The 10044-nt window shown below is 38.0% G+C and overlaps 1 pseudogene; it reads left to right on the forward strand.

The window, feature by feature from the left end:
* Window positions 1–7987: 7987 nt before the first annotated feature.
* Window positions 7988–9502, forward strand: LOC149845029 (flotillin-like protein 3 pseudogene; annotated as a pseudogene).
* The last annotated feature ends 542 nt before the right edge of the window (window positions 9503–10044 follow it).

Genomic DNA, 10044 nt, shown 5'->3' on the forward strand with positions numbered 1-10044 from the left:
TTAAAATTTATAAAAGGTGAGTCTGGACAGGATTCAAACACTTTGTGATTCGAATCAATAGCACTTTGTTTCGACATAAGAGGTAAACACAAAAAAGTTACACAACAAGCACATCTTTCCAACAGATCCAAAGATTATAGAATTTGGATCTATGATGTTCGTGTTACGACCAGTTCTATGGGATGGATGGACAAGACACCCAAAACAGATCGGTGACCAGTCCGACATCTTGGAGAGAATTTTTGACCCCTTTGATGGCTGAGTTTGGAAAGACTTAGAATCGACAAATTCAACAAGATTCTATTGTCTTTCCAACAAATCAAGAATTTTGGCGATGTCTACTAAAAGTTATGACTAATTTATTCTACAACATTTTCAGAAGCCCACTACTCAGAAAATCGATTTGGTGACTAATCATGCAGCAAATAAGCTAATTTTTGAAGTAGTAGATGGGTGATTTAGAAAAACTTTAAAACATGAATGATATGTTTCAAGATGTTACTAAACCAAAACTTTAATCGGATCAACAAATTGCAATGCTAAAATGCATAAATTATGACAGAAATGTGAAACTCTATCAGAAACTTCAAACAACAGAGGCTAACTCAGGTCACATACAACAGACTAACTTTGCTAGGGATTTTCGATGATCAACGAAAATGAATTAGGTAAAATGCTAAACAACAAACTTGAAGAGATAAACGTTATCCTTCCAACAAGTTTTTGCTCATAAATTTTCATTTAGCATATAAAGAGATATTTTTAAAACACGAAACACTATTAGAGATGCAATGAACAGGACAAAACTATGATCTTATCCAAATGACCAAAATTTTCTAGGAATTTTTAAGGTCTAACTAAAACTATTCAGGAAAAATGGTAAATAGTGAAATTGTAGAGGTTGATCCTAGATTTCCAACGAGCCAAAGATCGCCCAAATTGGACCAATATCTAGAGAGATACAATAAAAAATATCAGGACAGTGTCAGACACTCCCGAATGCAGAACCTGATTCACGAAAATGAAAACTTTGATTTAGCAAAGATGAACTTCAACAAGTTAAGAAATTTGATTTCAACACAATACCAAAATAATAGTTGCTTAATCAAAATCCACACTCTAGATTAACAAGTTTCAGTTAAATAGTGCAATCAATCATAAACTTGGAGAAATGCAAAGAACAAGTAGTAGAATGGTGTATCTAATTTTTGCAGCCAGGAAACTCGATCTTCCGCAGCAATATAGGTTGTTCACGATGAGCTTGAGCAGCAGAGGATAAAGATTCCAATGTCCACACAACAATAGCAACGAATTCATGCCATATTCTCACACAACAACTCCAACGAACCCCAACAAGGTTTCCCTTGTGAACCAGCAATACCACCCACGTCTAGCACCTTTCCAAATTCTTTAGATTTTTTTTTCTCAACAAAGAAAGCTCTCTCCCCATGGTCGCACCCCCCCCCCCCCCCCCTCTTGGGCTCTTAAACTCCAAAATGAGTGCATCATAAATGGGAGGGAGGGCCCTTCCAAGGCATTGAATAAGCCATTTTTAGAACAAGAGCTTTAAAGCTCTTTCGACAGCCATATTGACTTTCAAAGTCAATATGATATTCAAACAAGCGCTATGGATGTTCACACTAAGTGGTGCCACCCATATGGGTCCAACGAGGTTTGGATCTTAGACAAGATCCAAATAATATAAGATCCAGACCCAAAAGCAAAAAGGCATTAACATTAAATGCAATAAAAAAAGAAAAACTATCCTTAATCCCCATACACCCTCTAGTGCAACAAAACAAATTCTACAGGACACTAGAACTATCCAGATCCATAGAATCTGGCATCTAAAAAAAATAAAAATAAAATAAATAAAATAAAATAAGAAAGAAATGCCACTATGATTCCAAGCTTGCTTCCATGGAATCAACACATCCAAAATGCAATTATTGACAAACACAGGCTATACTGAGGCTACACCGAGGATCTAATTGGACCAAAGAAGTCCTTCATCCGAGTGGATTGCCTTGGGTAACGATGCCCATATCAGGTCTGAAAAGTTGGATTTGGATCCAACTCGTCTTCAATGTTCTTCTCATCTAGTTCATCCGGATGCTCTGCATCACTTTTATTATCATACATTCAAATCATGCTCAACATGATCTCCAAACTTCAATCGCAACAGTCTTAGATATCCACAACTAAGTGGCGTGTGTGCACATGTAGGTGTTGCATATAATTAAAATAAATTATTATGTGATGTATTTGCATCACATATACTTACCATGGTTATTTATCTGATTTGCATTTAGCATTGCATTTCATTCAATACACACTGGCTTATAGTAGGAGATTGAAATCTGTTTTGCCCTTGCATCAAAAATCTCTCGATCATGGACCGCGGGCTTGGGTGTGTATCTAATCTGTAGGTACTATGGGGAAAATACAATTTCCATAATGAACACCATACTATACTCTGGCAGGCACGATGACAATTACCTTTGCATACCTGAAGGTATAAGCATAGCAAAACAAAAGTTACTAACTGACTAACATGGTTATTATTAATTCATGTCATCCATAATGTTTATGTATTTGAGATTCCATGTTATGATGTTTGGACTCGCATGTTGAATTTTCTGCATATATATGACTTTTAGAAAGCATGTTATGATATCCATGAAAGATGCTTGATTAATTATCATTATGCATATTATGTGGATTAGCTTACCAACTCACAAGAGTTTTAACCCCATTTCATGGGATGCATGTAATAAATGAAGATATGGGGCAAAAGTATGATGTGTGGCAAGGCCAAGAACCATCATTTCCTAATAGTCTTGGCGATCCTTGGACAACTCTTGGGTGTCTCATTCAATTGAGATGTTTTACTTTTTATTTCGAAACTTGTATTTAAATATTCTGAACTATGTGATAAAGATGAAATGAAAATTATTTCTTTCAATGTGTAAGTTAGGGATGAATTTGATTTTAATAGGAATCGGGTCCAGCCTCATACAATTATTTCATTTCTCTAACCTGTCAAAATTGTTCACCTTCTAGTATGAATTACTCAGATACTGACTGAAACAGGCTCCTAAAGCAAGCGATCAATGACCGGAAAGAGTTTTGCAAATGGTGAGCAAATAAGGAGAATCAGATGCATCCACTGACTGTGACAGTATGAGGCCCAATGGCCTCGGTCTCCTCAAGTTGAGTGATAGGAGGACCCAAGAAATCTATCGTTCCAAAAAATCATCATCATAATAGTATCATTGCTGGTTGTACCACTATCCCTTCCAAGGTAGGCTAAGATCTGAATGGGCCTGAAGGGTTCTTTTATGGTACTTAATATTTTCAAAATTAGTCTCAATAGCCCAAATACTCATTTAGAATAAATACTAAGGTCAAATGTATCCAACCCATTCAACATTTGCTTTGTAAAAATGAGCACTCGCCTGTGAAGGTGAAACTATTTAAGTTTATGTATAGACATGACTCATGCAGCAAATGGGTGTCTTATTGCATCTTTTTGGTTTAGAAAGTCTGCATAATAAAATCATCATGCTACACATAATTTTTCTTTTTATCAGAATAAAAAAGCATCAAAGTCATGATCATAGTACTTATCAAAGTTTGCATGATTTTATTTCAAACTCATAAAATTCGAAATCTTGTCAATCAAAGCAAGTATTTAATTCATGCAGATATTAAAATATGCATTTGATCATAAATCAAATTTAAATAATCATGCATGCATAAAAAATGTGTCTAATATAAAAATTATAAGATTTTGAGAGAATAACTCACCTTGATTTTTATATAACGAGGGAGAACAAGATAAAGCGCTTGTGCTTTGATTTAAGAAGATAAAATTTATTATATTAGATAATGTTTTTATATTGAATTTTGTGTAGTATTTCCCTTATAAAATTTAAGGAAGTTCTTTTTAAGGAATTATTAAAAATCCAAAAGTTATTTAAAAATAATCTTAACAATTGTATAGAAATTTTTACAAAGTTTCCTCTGCAATAACTCAAATATTCAAAAAAGGGTTTGAACTCAAATTCAAGTTGTAAACATTCAAATATAACTTTGCATCACAAATATTTGTATAAAGGTTTTTAAAAAAATTTGACTCAAGTATTTAAAAAGGATTTTGAAAAAAATTAACAGAATTTCCTTTATAAAAATTGATTTTTTTTAAATAACTATTAAAATTTTGACATAATTTCTACTAAATAAACTCAAAAATTTTGAAATATATATAAAAAAATTGCCAAAATTTTGATTAAAATAATTCAAAGTTTTAAAAATTATTTAAAAAAAAATGTCTAGAGCTACTGCTATACTAATTCTACTTTTTAAAAATCTTTTAAAAAGATTTTGCCAAAACTTCTGCTATAAAAACTCTATTTTTTGAATTTTTTTGCCAAAACTACTGCTATAGTAGTTCTAAGTACTTAAAAATATTTAGAAAAATTTTAACAAAACTTTCCCTATGTAGAGGCGAGGATGGATTAAATCTTGGCAAAATTACCAAAATTTAAATTCATAGAGAAAAATCCTAGGGTTCAGAGGGAGAATAGGAAGTTCTATAATCATGAAATTGGTTTTAAAAGAAGTATTCAGATACTAACCTAATTTTAGAAAATTTTAGCAACGCTTTTAAGATCAAAATTTGATTTTCTACTAATTTTAGCAGAACTCTTGCAGGCAGCATTCCTGAGGTTGAATCTAACTCGTTGAAACTTCTATAAAGGAACGAATCTCATTTGGGGAGAGAGGGAAGAAGCTAGAAGGGGTTTGTTAGAAAAAAAATTAAGATCTGACAAAGGTTTAGGCTTAAAATCTAGAGAGAGAAAGCTCAAGGCTAGAGAGAGAAAGTAGGAGAGTGAGAGAGCTTAAAGAGAGAAGGGGGTTCAAAACTTGGGGAGAGAGAGAAGGGGTATTTATAGAGGAGAGAGGAGGTGCCCCCCCCCCCCATCCATGGGCCCCACTCAAGTGACATTTGTCAATTGAGTTGATTAAAAAAATGAATATTTTGTGGCACTTGTCAATTTTCATTAATTTTTTTTCTGACAATTGTCAAAAAGGGAAGAAGGCTGGGTGTCACCTCCTCACTTTGAGTTAACACATGTCTACCCATGGTTTTGGGCCAATAGTTTTTCAAAACCATGGTCTCTTGAATAAAATTATATAAAATATTATATTTTATTTGATTTTCTATTTTTTTATACCCAAACTACCCCTAATCAAATCTACTATTTCAGGAATCTCATACGAGAATTTAAAAATTACTTTATTATCTTTCTTCAATTCAAAAGATTGCTAGGCATGCCATTGAAGTTGCAAATTATCGTTTTACCCCTGACAAATTTATTAATCTCTTAAAAATATCCCTAAAAGTAAATTTACTATTTTACCCTTATATAGTTGGAAATTTTACCTAAGGATGCCACTAGATTGAAAAATTATTATTTTGCCCATGACAACTTAATTTATTATAAAAATATTCCTGAATTTCAATTTTTTAGCAATCCTCTATAGAATTTTATCAAGATTTCAAATATAAGTTCAAGTATTTATTTTGATCAATAATTACCTCATGAATACAGGTATAACTCATATCCACGAATCAAAACTTGAATTTTCTTCAAAATTTATTAATCATTAAAAATTTGGGGTATTACAGTTTAACCCAGATTTACCGGAACACCCCCCACCCTCACCCAACAACTTGGTTTATCGGTGAGGGGAGGGCTTGTTCTCCATCCTTTCTCCCATTTCAACCTAATATACCTCTCATCTCACAGTACCAAGTGGCCATTTCCAGTTGTGCAGTACTAGTCAACCATTTTTTCAGCTGGTAATTGGATAGAAAATAGGCTTTCTTTTCTTAATTTCACATCTTACTATTTTCATGGCAGGCCACATTCTAGCCAACCATCGGCCGCACTAGTGCCACCTGACAAGGGCGGCATGGGCACAACTATTTTCCGGTCAGCGGCTGGCTAGAAAATAATCTACAATGCTTGTCTTTCTAATGTTCTTTTTTTAGCCATCTAAATAGCCTTAAAAGCTAGGTTTTCATTAAACGAAGTTTGCCAAAAAGGTTTTGCCCCTGCCATCCAAACAGGACCTTAGATGTGTTCTTAAAACCTTCCAAAATTTAAGTGTGTTTTCAATTATCATTAATAATTTATGTGTTTTTAAAAGTTTCTTAAAAAGATAGGTGATATTCTTAAAATACATTTGGAGGATAAAACTGTAATTTATCACACATTTAATAGCAACTTGGATGGAAGTAAACTAACCATGAAAAAGTTTAGGTCTGTTTTTAACAATATTTGAAGCTTTGGTGTTTTTTTATTATTACTGAAACTTTGAGAGTGTTTGAAAATTTCCCTTTAATTAATTTAGCCTCACTAAGCACGCAAGACAAGTGCCCACCGTAACCTTTGATGAAAATGAGTCTCATTGAGCCAAATGAAAAATGTTCCCCCAAGACTTGTGGGTTTGTCCTTCCTTCCATGACTTTTAGCAACTGATTGCCCAAAGGGAAAGAGAAATGAAATAATGTATTTCTTTTCTCCTCACCTGGGCATCAACCCTGTACATATCGGATCCAGGTAGGGTCCATGATAATGAATGACACCCGGATCTCGATTAACACGGCCAATTTGTGGGTGTTTGGAAGGGCGGACAAGAGGCCCAGCCCAGCTCATTTTATAGTTGGATGTGCCTACTGGTCCACCCATGCATCCATAGGCAGTGGCCATGGCTCATGCCCAATCGTTTGCATGTTCAACCTGCAGTTCCAGTTGCCCCAAAGGGGTTTGAGTAGTGGGGTGGGGGGCTCTGGCAACTAGATGGCTGGTCAAGGTTTGATTTTCATGGACGTCTCCTCTTTGTTCAGATCTGGATACCAACTTCCATGTTGCTCAGAAATCGGAATTGGATTCAGATCTGCCACGATTCGGCCTGTGTGAAGTCTATTTGATACCCAGCTAGCTAGATAGTAAGGACTGTATAATCTTGAAATTTGAACCAGGATCTGGTGCAATTCCATTTTGCTAACGACTGGTGGAGGAAAGGAAAGTTACTGCAAATAGGTTTCACTCATCGCCTATGTCATCCCTATCTTCAAACCCCTCATTGGGATTTCATTCATGCAAGTTGTTTTGATCAAATCTGACTACACATGTGATTTACATCATTCATTTAGTGAAGATATTTAAATCGTGAAATCTTTCATGTATTCGGCGATTCAAAAATCAACGTTGACAAATTGCAAAATTTTGTGATTTAAAAAAAAAATCATATTTTTCGTTGAAAAATACAATCCAAGGGCCGATTCTTATTAAATCTACCATGTTAAACTCATCTACAGTGTTGGATTTGATCAAAACAAACTTGCATCATAAGATTTAATATAGGGGATGAGCGGAACAGAAGTGAAAGTTAATGCGCGGTGCGGAGGACGCTCTAACAATTTCATAAAGCCCAAACCAATTTTCCCATACTGCAAGGTTGTGGATCCAAGTGGCCCAGGGTATGTGTTGCGTGTCTTTCTCTTACTATGGTCTACGGTGATGATTCCGTATGACCCGGCCAGCTATAAAACCAAATGAAATGCGATAAGGGGTGAAACAGGAAAATTTATTTTCCACGATATATATATACCAACAATTACCTGTTTGATTATGAGAGAGAGAGAGAGAGAATCTCACATGATCACATCTGGTGGCGTGATTGACCAGAGCGAATATCTCTCAGCTGATCACATCTAGAGAGATACCCGGGCCGGATCCTCCCCCATTAGTAGCAGTTTGAAGAGTTCCCTAGCTGATCCCCTCTCTATATTTAGACCTATATCCTTTGCTCTCAAATACCCCTTTTCCTATACTTGAGTCCTCATCCTCTCCCCCGGCCATCTTCCTTGAATTGGTTATCGTCACATACATTCGTGCATTAGGGAAAGGGAATGGCGTTCAAGGTGGCCAGGCCCTCTGAGATCCTGGTGATCACTGGTTACCGGATCAAGGATATCAAGTTGAGCAGGAAGGCTTGGATATGGCCGGGCCAGCACTGCACCAGGGTGAAGACCTCTCCGGTAAACTACTCGGTCGACGTCCAAGCGATGAGCTCGGAGAAGCTCCGCTTTCTCCTGCCGGCTGTCTTTACGATCGGACCACACGTCGACGACGATGAGAGCTTGATGAAGTACGCTAAGGTCATGCCCTTGGCTAGCAAGAATTTTGCCAAGCACCTGGAGGACTTGGTCCTGGGCATCATAATGGGTGAGACCAGGGTTGTTGCTGCGTCCATGACCATCGAGGAGGTATTCAAGGGGACCAAGGAGTTCAAGAGGGAGGTGTTTGATAAGATCCAGCTGGAGCTCAACCAGTTTGGGCTATACATATACAATGCCAACGTAAAGCAGCTCAAAGACATCGAAGGGTGCAGCTATTTCTACAATTTGGGCAGGAAGATCCAGATGGAGGCTGCCAGTGATGTTGCTGAAACCGAGACGAAGGGTCGAATCGGGTCCAAGGCCAGAGAGGCCAGGATCCAACAGAACGCAGCCAAGCTAGACAGCGAAACCAAGATCAATGCTGACACGATGAAGTTCGAATCGACAAAAGTGGAGATGAAGATGGCATCCGAGAAGGAAATCCTCCAGAACGAGATGGATGCTGCTGTAGCCGATTCTGCTTGGTTGCTGGAGACGCGGAAGGCCGTATCGGAGGGTCGGGCAAACACTGCTCGGGTCGAGGCCGAGAAGGCAACTGCGATCCGCGAGGCCGAGCTGGACCTCCAACTCGAGGCTAAGAAATCCTTGGTCAGTGCAGAACGGGCCCGGGCCCAGGCTGCTTTGGACTTTGAATCCAAGGTCCAGGATGCCAATTCCAAGTACTATCAGCAACAGAAAAACACCGATGCCTTGTACTATGCTGAGGAGAAGGATGCTGAGGTCAAGAGGATGGCTGCTGACGTAGAGCTGTACGCCAGTCAGAGGAAGGCGGATGCTGACCTGTACACGAAGAAGAGGGAGGCTGAAGCATTGGTTGCGTTGTCCGACGCACAGGCCCACCACATCCGAGCCTTGCTGGAAGCACTGGGTGGCAACTACAGTGCGTTGAGGGACTACATCATGATCCAGAATGGCTTGTACAGGGAGGTCGCAATGTCCCTGGGTGCCGCTGACTCACTGGTCAAGGCCTGTCTGCAGATGAGGCCACCACCAGCAGCTAAGGTCATGCTAGGATATGGTGGTGGCGGCAGCGGCAGCGGCAGCGGCGGCAGTGGCTGTCCGGAAAATGAGCTGGTCAACGATGTGGTTAACGGGGCGATGGAGACCATGTCTGGGTTCTATAAGATGATGGCGCTGCTACCAGAGCACGTGCAAGACAAGGCCGACTCGGTCAAACCGGTCTGGGTTGTTGGCCCTGAAAGTGATCAGTCTGATGCCAAGTCGACCACCTGCAGCGTCAACTGAGCTTGACTACGTACGATCGAGCTTGAGGGCCAAGATGCATATGGTTTAAGTGAATAAGCTTTCTCTTTTAATTGTTCTTTTTCTTTTTCTTTCTCATCTGTTCTAAGACTGTTGGAATAAATTAAGTGCTACTTTGTTTTAGATATAATTCGATGATGATGATGATCTCCCTTTCTGTTTATTACTTTTAAATCTATTTTGCCCATAATAGCGACTGTGATATCTTTTCTCATATGAGAGATTTACCTAACATTCAGCTCGATTATTGGTTGAAGTTTAGAAGCTTTCAATCTATGTGGCCACCATGGTTTTACTTTTATGTGGTTATTGTTCATATGATGTGATAATGATGATGATCGCACTTTGATTTATCTTAATGGTGATGGTTGTGGCGTCGATCTCCTTAAAAGTTTTTTTTTTATCTAAATGACAATTAAAATTGATTTAAAAAATGTTGACATTGATGATGATGATGATTGGGGATCTCCTTTCCAAGAAGAATAAGGGTGTCTCGGGTTCATCTAGACCCGACCCTGACCAAA

This window comes from Nuphar pumila, chromosome 2, assembly GCF_984573655.1.
Source record: "Nuphar pumila chromosome 2, dmNupPumi1.hap1.1, whole genome shotgun sequence".
In the NCBI taxonomy this organism is placed as follows: Eukaryota; Viridiplantae; Streptophyta; class Magnoliopsida; order Nymphaeales; family Nymphaeaceae; genus Nuphar; species Nuphar pumila.